Raw genomic sequence first — 13,774 nt, 5'->3', positions numbered from 1 at the left:
TGTAACTCACTGCGGGGGTTCAAGGTAAGCAGAAGGCTGAGTGAAGGAGAAGTCACACTCTACATGGGGACTACTGCAACTGTAGCAGCCACGACCAAAGGAACCATGGAATTATTTTTTAGAGAATGAACAATTGTACTGAAAGATTGTCTTTGTGTACAAAATTTAAAGAGAATTTTGATTTCTGTCTCAAAACTGTGTGCAGATGGTTATTTTGTCTTCTTTAGTAATACGATTACTATTAAAATAAATAACAGATTCATCGCATACAGGGAACTGGAGAATGGTCTCTATGTTCTACATCGTTCTCTAGAAACTAACATAACCAAAACTACGTAGGCTGAAATCCCCAAGAAGAGAGCCGTTGATACATTTAATCCCACGTGTCTATGGAATTACCAACTTGGCCACATCGGTGTTGACCGAATCACAAGGTTGGTAAAGGATGGTCCTTTGGATTTTCTAACTATAGAAGATCTTCCCACCTGTGAGCCTTTCCTACAAGGCAATTTGACGAAATGGCCATTTAACGGTAAGCCTGAAAGATGTTCAGGCACACTTGACCTAATATATACTGATGTATGTGGTCCCCTGAGTGTTAGGACATGGAATCAACACGTGTATTTCATCACCTTCACAGATGATTTCTCATGATATGGTTACGTGTACCTAATGAGACACAAGCCTGAATCATTTGAAAAGTTCAACGAGTTTAGACAAGAGGTCGAGAAACAGTTAGGGAGAGAAATTAAAGCCCTTCAATCTGATCGAGGTGGTGAGTATCTCTCTGACGAATTCAGGGACTACTTAAAGGACAATGGGATAATATCACAATTAGCTCCTCCTGCTACACCACAACTTAACGGTGTTTCAGAGAGGAGGAATAGGACCTTATTGGATATGGTCCGGTCGTTTCTCATACACTCAGAGTTACCCACATCCTTTTCGAGTTACGCATTAGAGACTGTGATTTACGTGCTGAATCGGGTTTCAACCAAACCGGTTTCGAAAACTCCATTTGAACTTTGGACCGGAAAGAAACCAAATGTCAGACACTTGAAGATTTGGGGTTGTCCAGCACACGTTAAAAGAATGAGTGCAGACAAGTTGGAATCCAAGACCAGTCGTTGCTTATTTGTAGGCTATCCAAAAGGCTCTGTAGGTTACTTATTCTATGACCCAAGTGAGCAGAAAGTGTTCTGCAGTCGAAATGCACAATTCTTGGAAACCAATTTCATCCTGGACACCCATCGTCAGGAAGTTCTTCTTGATGAGGAGAGCTCAGGAGCAGTGGGAGATGTCCCACAAGTTCTAGGTAGTGACCAACCTAGAAGATCCACTCAGGTATCTAGGCCACCAATCTGTTATGGTTATGACCAGGATAGTTACCTGGTGGAAACCTTGACTATTGAGGAGGATCCCGTGACTTACGCGGAAGCTATGTTGGACATAGATTCCGAGAAGCGGGTGGAGGCCATGAGAGCATAGATGGACTCAATGGAGACCAATGGAGTCTGGACTCTAATAGATCCACCCTTCGAGGTAAAAGCAATCGGTTGCAAATGGATTTACAAGAGGAAGAAGGGCCTCGATGGTAAGGTTGAGACCTTCAAAGCTCATCTGGTGGTGAAAGGGTACACTCATAAAGAGGGCATCGATTATGAGGAAACCTTTTCGCCTGTGGCCATGCTTAAATCCATTAGTATCCTATTAGCTGTAGCAGCATACCATGATTATGAGATTTGACAGATGGATGTCAAAACTGCATTCCTGAATGGAGATCTTATTGAAGATATCTATATGCAGTAGCTGCAAGGCTTCATTGTTGCAGGTCAGGAAAACATGGTATGTAAACTTAATAGATCCATTTATGGACTTAAGCAAGCTTCTAGAAGTTAGAACATCCGTTTTGACTCTGTTGTCAAATCATTTGACTTCGAGCAGAATTCAGATGAACCCTGCGTCTATAGGAAGTATAGTGGAGATAGGGTTACCTTTTTGGTTTTGTATGTAGATGACACTCTACTCATTGGGAATGATGCAGGAATGTTAACTACGGTGAAAGTACAGCTTTCACAGCAATTCTCCATGAAAGATCTTGGAGAAGCCTCCTATATACTAGGTCTTCGACTCTATAGAGATAGATCAAAATGGATAATAGGATTATCCCAATCTGCCTACATTGACAAAATAGTCAAAAGATACAGCATGGAGAACTCCAAGAAAGGAAATGCTCCTTTCAGGCATGGAGTCACTCTCTCTAAGAAGATGTCTCCCAAGACCTCTGAGGAGATTGATGGCATGAAAGACATTCCCTATTTTTCTGCCATAGAAAGCATCATGTATGCCATGCTGTGCACTCGTCCTGACATTGCTCAGGCAGTGAGTGTAGTAAGCAGATTTTAGGCCAACCTAGGGAAGGAGCACTAGACTGCTGTAAAAACATACTTAAGTACTTTCAAAGGACAAAAGAGTTTTGTCTAATATTCAATGTAGCTCACTACAGATCCAAGGGTATACAGATGTTGATTTCCATTCGGATCCAGGTGATAAAAAGTCTACATCTGGATATGTTTTCATGATAGGATCATGTGTTGTTTGCTGGAAAAGAAGCAAACAGGGGTCCACTGCAGACTCTACGACTGAGGCCGAGTACATTGTCGCAAGTGAGGCTGCCAAAAAAGCCGTGTAGATGAAGAAGTTCGTTCACGAGTTGGGAGTAGTTCCGTCCAGCACATCACCCATCCCATTGTCGTGTGACAACAATGGAGCCATTGGTTAGTCTAAGGAGCCACGAGCCTACTCGAAGTTGAAGCACATCGAGAGGAAGTACTACGTACTGTGGGAAATTGTTGGTAGAGGGGACATCCTGATTCAGAAGGTAGCATCACCGGAAAATGTAGCAGACCCATTGACAAAACCACTATCACAGAAAGTGTTTGAGAAACATGTGGAAAGCATGGGACTCCGGCTAGTACCTGATTGGACCTAAGTGCAAGTGGGAGCTATTAGACAGTTTTGTATGCCCTTAGCTTCAATCAAGATGATGTACTTTATGAGTTTATTGTAAATGAATAAAAGTGCATATTTGATTCATGTTCCCTTTGTATGTTTCTATGTAATACCCTTAAACTAGACACTTAATGAGACTCTGTTAGTTTAGAATGTTCATAGCCAGTGGGTCAGTCTGGGGAGGCCTATCCTGACAAGGCTGACACTGTGGTGCCACTAGGTCGGTTGGGGTGGCCTGTCTCAGCTGCCAGGGTGAGACCCTAGGCACATACAATGTAGGATTAATTGAATCTATGAACTAGACCAGATTTCTAATATTGCCCTGGACCTTGGATATTGATGGGCAAAACTGGAAAGTTACACCCGACCCCTAGACTCGATTATGATACTGCACTAAGTGTCGGATTGGGCTGTCTTTGATGTACCAATCAGTGAGATCCTTAGCGAGGGTCAAAACCTGGGTATGTTGGGACAGTCTGAGAATTCATCTGAGTGGGTGATCATAGTGACAGAATCAGCCCCTTTGTCGGACAAAGGTAATGATTGGGGATGCACTCTCACTGATGGAAACAAAGACTGCCGGCAGCCGATTTCAATCGTTGAGATTTATTTTGCAAAATATATTTTATATGAGATATAAAAGTGTATATATATATAAATATATATATATATATATATATTGGTTTCTAAAAAGTTTGCAAAAGGTTTTAATTCTCGGGATCCATGTAAGCAGAGAGTGCAACACTGTTCCTTGTAGCCGAAGGAGAGGTTCTCTCTTGTCGGGCAGTGTATGATCATTATGGGCTGAGAGGTTAAGTGTAAGACCATTGAGGATAATACCAGATGGGCTAATCTTGCATCTACCCACAGTCCTTGGGTGTTACAAGGTGGTTTGGCCCAGGGGCCACTTAGGGTAAGTGTTGGGCCCATAGAGCCCATAAGATGTGTTTCAGGGGGTGCATTGTACATAACAGTGTATTCGGCCAGGCATTGTAACAAAGGTTGGGCTGAACCCATGTGGCTGATGTGTAGATCAATGTTAGGGTCCCACGCCATACAAGGAAGCCCAACTAGGCAGCTGTTTGGAAGGCTAAGTGAGTACATAACCTTAAATGGGCCTTAAGCCCATTTCGAACTGGGCTAATTTGATTAGTCATTTAAAGGGGCGAATTCTGAGATGGATCAACTGATAGGATTGGGCCCAGACCCTATCCACTTGGAGAGTCCAAGATCTAAATAGAATTTAGATTTGGAAGCCTCCTATTTAGATTAGGAGATGGCGATCTAACCTGCAGATAAGATAGGGGTTATCCCTTATCACTTAAAGGGACTTCTAATCAAAATTGGATTTGGATCAGCAACTCCTAATGGGATTAGGAGTTGATCCCTTTAAGTCTATAAAAGGAGGAGGGGCGGTAGCCTTTAAATATGCAATACACAACTCCTGTCTTCAGAGCTGAAATCACAAGAAGAGAGAATTTCTGCTCCCTGCGAATACTCTCTTGCCGCCTCCTTCCTGTAGCCGCTGCCTCCAACAGTTTGATCTCCTACTCTATAGGAGTAATCAAGATTTGATCTTGATAACAATCTTTTGGAGAAAAGATTGATTGGAGCTATATTCACAAGCCATCCTGTTGATTCTTGCAAAGGGTCAAGTTCTTTTGGAAGAACACTTGTGATTCTGCTCCATCCTGTACTGCGCCATCTTTAGTGGGAGCAGATTTTGGATCCTTCCTTGGGCGTGAACACCTCCATTGGGAGATATTGTTTCTCTGTATTAAGTACATCCTCCCTCCCACTCCTTTTGATTCAGATCTCATTCAGTTTATAGTTCAAGAATGATCATTAAAAATATGATTTTCTAAATAGGGAATGCAATTCCCAATTGAAGGGAGAGAAAAATTTTTGAAATTTGCCACCTTATTCCTCAATCTTTGGGTGTCCATGTGATGGATATCCTATCCCTTCACCAATGACCATTTAGTGTAAATGCTAGGCCCATTAAGAGTCCATAGTGATGGATTCAAGGGTTCACTGTCTTCTACATTGAATTCGGCCAGACCTTGTAACAAAGGCCGGGTTGATCCCATGTGACTGATGTGTAGATCAATGTTTTGGTCCCATGCCATACAAAGAGAGCCAACTAGGTAGCATGTTAAGAGGTTAAGTGAGTACATAAACTTAAGGGGCCTAAAGCCCAGTTCAAACTGGACTTAAGTTAGTTAATTAAAAGGAGGCAAGATATGATTTATAATTTGATTAGGATTAGCTGAAGGATAAGATAAGTCTTATTCAATCAAGAGTCTAGATCCAAATATCAGATTTGGATTAAGGAACTGTCTCCTAATTGGATTAGGAGGCTAATCCTGAGAAGGATATAAATAAAGGGGGCAAATTCCTTAGTTATACACAACACAACAACTAGCATAATTATCTCCTATTCTTGCCATCCCTACCCAGTTCGATCTACTCTTGAAGAATTGATCAAGAAAGGTTCTTGATATTGTTTCTTAGTTGAAGAAACAATCTTAAGTCATGCTCACTAGCTCCTATTCGATTCTTGTTTAAGGATCCTGGTTCTTGCTGAAGAGCCATCATGCTGATCCGACTTCATTACACACAGTGTCATCTGAAGGGATAGGAAATCCATCACATGGACGCCCAAAGATTGCGGAATAAGGGGGCGAATTTCAAAAATTTTTCTCTCCCTTCAATTGGGAATCGAATTCCCTATTTAGAAAATCATATTTTCAAAGATCATTCTTGAACCATAAATTGAACCAGATCTGAACCAAAAGGAGTAGGGAGAGATAATACTTGATACAGAGAAATAATATCTCTCAATAGAGGTGTTCACACCCAAGGTAGGATCCAAAATCTACTCCCACAGAAGATGGCACAGTGCAGGGTGGAGCAGAATCAGCAGTGTTCTTCCAAAAGAACCTGATCATTCTCAAGAATCCCCTGGACGGCTTGTGAATGCAACCCCCAACAATCTTTTCTCCAAAAGATTGGAATCAAGATCCAATCTTGATTTCTCCCAAGGAATGGAGAACGAACTGCTATAGGCGGCGGCTGTAGGAAGGAGGCGGCAAGAGAGTATTTGCAGGGTGCAAAATTCTCTCTTCTGTGATCTCAGCTTTGAAGACAAGACTGTTGCTGGTGGTTGTCTGTTGTGTTGTGTCTAAAGGTTGCCACCCCCTCAGCTCCTAATCCCATTAGGAGTTGCTAACCCAAATCATATCTGGATTAGAAGTCCCTTTAAGATAAGGGATAACCCTTATCTTATCTATAGATTAGATCAGACATCTCCTAATCTAATTAGGAAGTTTCTAGATCTAAATCTTATTCAGATCTTGGACTCTCTAAGTGGATAGGGTGTGGGCCCAATCCTATCAGCTGATCTTATCTCAAAATTCGCCACTTAAGTGACTAATCAAATTAGCCCAGATCGAAATGGGCTTAAGGCCCATTTAGGGTTATGTATTCATTTAGCCTTCCAAACAGCCCAATTGGGCTTCCTTGTATGGCGTGGGACCCAAACATTGATCTACACATCAGCCACATGGGTTCAATCCAGCCTTTGTTACAAGGCCTGGCCGAATACATTGTTATGGATAGTACACCCCCTGAAACCCATTAGATGGGCTCTATGGGCCCAACACTTACCCTAAGTGGTCCCTGGGCCAAGCCACCTTGTAACACCCAGGGACTGTGGGCAGATGCAAGATTATCCCATCAGGTATTATTCTCAATGGTCTTACACTTAACCTCTCAGCCCATAATGATCATACACTGCCCGACAAGAGAGGACCTCTCCCTCGACTGCAAAGAACAGTGTTGCACTCTGTCAAATATGGATCCTGGGAATTAAAACCTTTTGCAAATCATTTCGAAACCATAATATATATACTTTTATATCTCATATATAATATATTTTGCAAAACAAATTTCAACGATTGAAATCAGTTGCCGGTAGTCTTGGTTTCCATCAGTGAGAGTGCATCCCCGATCATTACCTTTGTCCGACAAAGGTGCTGATCCTGTCACTATGATCACTCACTCAGATGAATTCTCAGATTGTCCCAACATACCTAGGTTTTGACCTCCGCTAAGGATCTCACTGATTGGTACATCAAAGACAGCCCAATCCGACACCTAGTGCAGTATCATAATCGAGTCTTGGGGCTGGGTGTAACTTTCCAGTTTTGTCCATCAATCTCTAAGGTCCAGGGCAATATTGTAAATCTGGTCCAGTTCAAAGATTCAATTAATCCCACACTGTATGTGCCTAGGGTCTCACCCCGGTAGCTGAGACAAGCCACCCCAACTGACTTGGTGGCACCACAGTGTCAACCTTGTTAGAATAGGTCTCCCCAGACCGACCCATTGGCTGCGAACATTCTAAACTAACACGAGTCTCATTAAATGTCCAGTTTAAGGGTATTACACAGAAACATACCAAGGGAACATGAATCAAATATGCACTTTTATTCATTTACAATAAACTCATAAAGCACATCATTTTGATTGAAGCTAAGGGTTTACAAAACTGTCCAACAGCTCCCGCTTGCACTTAGGTCCAATCAGGTACTGGCCGGAGTCCCATACTTTCCACGTGTTTCTCAAACACTTTCTGTGAAAGTGGCTTACTCAATGGGTTTACCACATTCTCCGCTGATGCTACCTCTTAATACCATCCTCCCATAGGTCCAGTGTTGTCATACAACAGTGGAATGGGTGATGTGCTGAATTCCAAATTCAGGAATGAACACCTTCATTCAAAAGGCACCTCACTTACGGCAATGCGCTCAGCTTGGGTTGTGGACTATTAATTTGCTACTCAGGACCTCTGTTTGCTGACATTCAGGAAACAACACACGATACTATCGTGAAAATATATCTAGATGTAGACTTTCTATCATCTGGATCCGACTGGAAATCGACATCTGTATACCCTTGGATCTGTAGTGAACTACCATCAAATACTAGACAAAACTCTTTTGTCATTCAAAGGTACTTAAGTATGTTTTTCATAGCAGTCCAGTGCTCATGCGCTGGGTTGGCTTGAAATCTGCTTACTACACTCACTGCTTGAGTAATGTCAGGGTAAGTGCATAGCATGGCATACATGATGCTCCCCACGACAGAGGCATAGGGAACGCCTTTCATGCCATCAATCTCCTCAGAAGTCTTGGGAGACATCTTCTTGGAGAGAGTGACTCCGTGCCTGAAAGGAACATTTCCTTTCTTGGAGTTTTCCATGTTGTATCTTTTGACTATTTTGTCAATGTAGGCAGATTGGGATAATCCTATTATCCGCTTCGATCTATCTCTATAGAGTCGAAGACCTAGTATATAGGAGGCTTTTCCAAGATCTTTCATGGAGAATTACTATGAAAGCCATACTTTCACCGTAGTTAACATTCCTACATCATTACCAATGAGTAGAATGTCATCTGCATATAGAACCAAAAAGGTAACATTATCTCCACTATACTTCCTGTAAACATAGGGTTCATCCGGATTCTGCTCGAAGTCAAACGATTTGACAACATAGTTAAAACAGATGTTCCAACTCCTAGAAGCTTGCTTAAGTCCATAAATGGATCTATTAAGTTTACATACCATGTTTTCCTAACCCGTAGCTATGAAGCCTTGCGGTTGCTGCATATAGATATCTTCAGTAAGATCTCCATTCAGGAATGCAGTTTTGACATCCATTTGCCAAATCTCATAATCATGGTATGCTGCTACAGCTAGCAGGATCCTAATGGATTTAAGCATGGCCATAGGCAAAAAGGATTCCTCATAATCGATGCCCTCTTTCTAAGTGTACCCTTTCGCCACCAAACGAGCTTTGAAGGTCTGAACCCTACCATTGGGACCCTTCTTCCTCTTGTAAGTCCATTTGCAACTGATTGCTTTTACCCCGGAGGGTGGATCTACTAGAGTCCAAACTCCATTGGTCTCCATTGAGTCCATCTCTGCTCTCATGGCCTCCACCCACTTTTGGGAATCTATGTCCAACATAGCTTCCGCGTAAGTCACGGGATCCTCCTCATTAGTTTAGGTTTCCACTAGGTAACTAAAAAAGCCAGTTTACGCAAATCTGGTAGAACAGTTTCTGGCCATTTGCGCAGCTTCAGATCTGGTCTAAATTTGGTTCAAGTCTTGAACATGGCTCTAATACCACTGAAGGGAAGGGACATCCATCATATGGATGGCTGAACAATGCAAGGAGGCTGGGAAAATTTAAAAAAAAATTATTTCTCCCTTTCGGGAATCGTATTCCCATTTTTAGAAAAACTACATTTTTCAAGGTTTGTTATTAAAACAAATCGGACCATATTTGAAACCAAAATAAGAGAGAGTTATACCTGATACGAAATCCACAAACGTAGCTCAAAAAGTAGGTACTCACGCCCAAAGAGGTCACCAAATCCTACTTCCACTGAAAATGGCACAGCTTGAGATGAAACATGATCAACAAAACAGTCCAAAACCTTCTAATTCTTTTCAGAAATTGATTTATTTCCCAAATTTCCCCTTCATATCAATCGTCCAAAGGTAAATCTTCAACTTTAAATTCTCTTATTTTTTATATTTTTTTTCATAAAGTTTGTATTATTATTATTTTTTTTTTGTAGAAACCAGCCTCAATAGTAACTATAGGGCCATTTTGGACAATTTTCATGCCCCTTGTTAGAGGATTCTAATAGAGGGGGTCTACTTGCACCTATGTCCAAAAGTTTAGGAGAGATGATTGCAATTACCAAACTTCATGGCGGGTTTTAGCAACGATCAAAAGCTTTAGGGGAAGTTTCGACAATTTATATATTCTTTATTATTTGTCTAACAAAACTATGAATGACATCTTTAATGTAGTCCCTTTCTAGCTTAAAATGGAATTTTTTTTTTATAGTTTGAGGGTGAAAATGGTTATTTTCTTTTACAAAGTTGAGTTGTTGGAGCCAAAAGTCCCTTTCTAATATCATATTATATCATATATATATATATATATATATATATATATATATATATATATATATATATATATATATATATGTATATGTATAAACAAAGCGGATATAAACAAAGCGGTCATTAAATTTTCTCCTTTTTTTATTCCATGTCATTTTTGAAACAACCAATGAGATGCACTTTCCCAATAACTTAAATAATCTCTTCTTCTAAAATTTCTCCAAAACTACCTCCCCCACTTTCTCCAAAATTATCTCTAATGTAGTGAGACTTTTTCTCCTAAATTATATAAGTATTCTAACAAAATTATATAATAACTTTAAAATATTTATTAAAAACACAAAAAATAATTCTATATATTTACAAAATATATCACGAAATTATGTACCAACAATTTAAATTATGTTTTTCTGTATTATCAATTTAAATGTTTTTCAAATATTTAATAATACGTAATAGCTTTAAATACATAAAATTCAAATATTTTATAGATTATTTAATTATTTAAATATTTAAACAACTAAATATTTATCATGACTATGCTTTAAATAGTTAAAATAACGAAATTATCTAATAAATAATTTTATATTTTTACAAAATATATCACAAAATTATATAGTAACAATTTAAATTATGTTTTTCTGGATTATCAATTTAAATGCTTTTCAAATAATTAATAATACATAATAGCTTTAAATAAATAAAATTCAAATAACAAAAAAACTTAAATCTTTTATAGATTATTTAAATAGTAAGTATTTACCATAACTATATTTTAAATAGTTAAAAAAAATAAAATTATCTAATAAATAATTTTATATTCTTAGAAAATATATCACGAAATTATGTACTAACAATTTAAATTATGTTTTTCTAGATCATTAATTTAAATGTTTTTCAAACATTTAATAATATGTAATAGCTTTAAATAAATAAAATTCAAATAACAAAATATTTTATAGATTATTTAAATATTTAAATAACTAGATTTTAAATAGTTAAAATAACCACATTATGTAATAAATTTAAAAAATTTCTTTAAAGAAAAAAATAATTATAACATAATATTGAAATTAATAATAATTTAATATTATGTAAAATTAATAATGAAATTATGTAATAATAGTATAAATTATGATTTTATGGATTATTAAATTCCATAAATAACTAATATTTTACATATTATTTAAATATTTAATAACTAAGTATTTTAAATAAAAATATTTAACATAACTATATTTTAAATAGTTAAAATAATGAAATTATGTAATAAATTTAAAAAAATTCTGAAAAGTAGAAAAATAATTATAGCATAACATTGAAATTAATAATAATTTAATATTTTTACATAATATTGTAAATAACTAATGTCATTTTTATCAAGTAATAATTCAAGAAAATTACTTTTAAAAAAATTTATATTTATTAATAATAGTTTTAAACTCTAAATCTGTATTTATTATACAATTATATATACGAAAATTAATATTTATTGTATTTGAATAATTATTTTTTTTGTGATAAATGTATTTTCAATGATTATGTATAAATTTATTTTGTTTTGTTATTTAATATAAAACTTTCAATAATTATTGGAGATTAACCTAATTTTTGTGAATTTTTTAAATTTAATTTATTGTACTTATTGTATTTATTATATTTCTGTTATGACTTGTTGATTAATATTTATTGGAGATTAAATTATTATTTGGGATTATACTATTTATTGACTAAGTTAATATACTTTTAGTACTTATTTTATTTTTGTAATTATTGTATTTTTTTCATTATCAATATATTTTCAATAATTGTGTATTTTTTCTATAAATTTTCAATAATTATTGGAGATTAAACTATTGTTATTTATTAGAGATGAGACTATTAATTTAGCTAAAATTATGAGTGTTCATGAGTTGGTTCAGTTCGGTCGTAGGCTATTTGGCCAACCAAATTGACATGGTCAGGTTGGGGAATTGGTCAACTAAAGCTGACTAACCTTTTGTGAAAACTGACCCACTCAAGTTGTAATGGTTTGGGTCGATTTTTTGGTTTGGTCAGTTGGTTCAAAAGATTTAAACTTAAAATTATAAATTAAAATTTAAAAATTATAGTATAATTATTACAAAATAAATTTAAAATTAGGTTTATGATATAAAACATTTTAGACTAAGAAATATGGGAAATTTTCCACTTTTTCATATTAAAAATATAAAATATTAATATATATCCATGGTTAGGTCATTTGATTTTGGTTGGTTTACAAATGGCCAAAGTGAAATTGATCCAACTTGGTCAAATTGGGAAATTTTTGAATCAAAGCCACCCTAAAAACTAGAAAACCGACCAACTTGGGGCGAGTTGATCGGGTTGGTCGGTTTCATTAGTTTGATGAATAAACATAACCAAAATTAATTATTTTTATTTTTGTATTATAAAAAAATATTAAAAGTAGTATATAAAATATGGATAATTATTAATTATTTAAAAATTTGAAAATGTAAAACAATTGCATACTCTTATGTGATTTTATTAGGGTCATTTAATAGAACACATCTTATAGTTTTACATATTTACTTAAACATACCTTATAGTTTTCATTTTATTAAAACATCCCATATATTTTACAACTTATTTACTCAATCAATCTTTCATTAAGGAGTGTTTGTTTTGCCATTTGGTCCATGATGTTGTATTCCAAAAATACCCTTAACACTTTTTTTTGTATGAAAAGCAAAATTAACTAAATATAGTCAATAGAGTGGTTGTTTATGTCTTATAAAGGGCAAAAATGGTATTTTCATTTTTATTTTTATTTTCTTTTGATTAAATTTATTTAAATGAACATTGGGGTCAACACTGTCATTTTCCATTGTCATCTAATGGAAGATTGATTGAATCCATTGCAAATTATAAATGGTGTTTTAGTAAAATTTTAACTATAGGGTAGATTTTAGTAAATCCATAAAATTATAAGGGGTGTTTTAGTAAATGACCCTTTCTATTATTTAACTTTCGCTTAATAAATCCCATGCATCGCATGGATCCTCACTAGTATATATATAAAACAAGGTTGTCCACGTCACCATGTCTCTCCTTGCTCAAAACCCTTCCTAATTTTTTGTTTTTTGATTTTTTTATTTTTTAATTCCATTAAACCAATAAGGAAACAAAATAGTCTAAATTATCTCTAACAACTAATCTTTCCCATCCATGTCATTTTTTTAAACAACCAATGAGATACTCTCCTTCCCCATAAAAAAATATCTACTCTATCTTTCTCTCTCTCTTGCCCACATGTTCCCAATAATCTCCTCTCGTAAAATTTCTCCTAAACTACATCCCCACTTTCTCCTAAATCATCTCCATTTCCTATTTATCTCCTAACTTATCTCTAATTTACTAGAGAGTTTCTCTCTAAATTATCTATAATCCTTATTTATCTTCTTCCCACATTTTATCTATATCTATCTAAAGAAAGTTTAAATTAAAAAATTTAAGAATTATTTAAACATTTTAACCAAATTATATAATAACTTTAAAATATTTATTGAAAACACAAAAATTAATTATAATAGATTTAATAATATTCATATTATTAATAATTTTGTATTTTTACAAAATTCATCATGAAATTATGTACTAACAATATAAATTTTGATTTTCTGAATTATTCAAATTAAATGTTATTCAAATAATAGAAATTTAACATTAAAAAATAAAATATTGTTCAAATATTTCAATAACTAAATATCTTAAATAGTAAAATACTAAAAATATA

The sequence above is a fragment of the Nelumbo lutea genome, chromosome 3 (genome assembly GCF_056320005.1).
Source record: "Nelumbo lutea isolate HS-2025 chromosome 3, American lotus-T2T, whole genome shotgun sequence".
NCBI classification, from domain to species: Eukaryota; Viridiplantae; Streptophyta; class Magnoliopsida; order Proteales; family Nelumbonaceae; genus Nelumbo; species Nelumbo lutea.
This window is presented reverse-complemented; position numbering follows the sequence as displayed.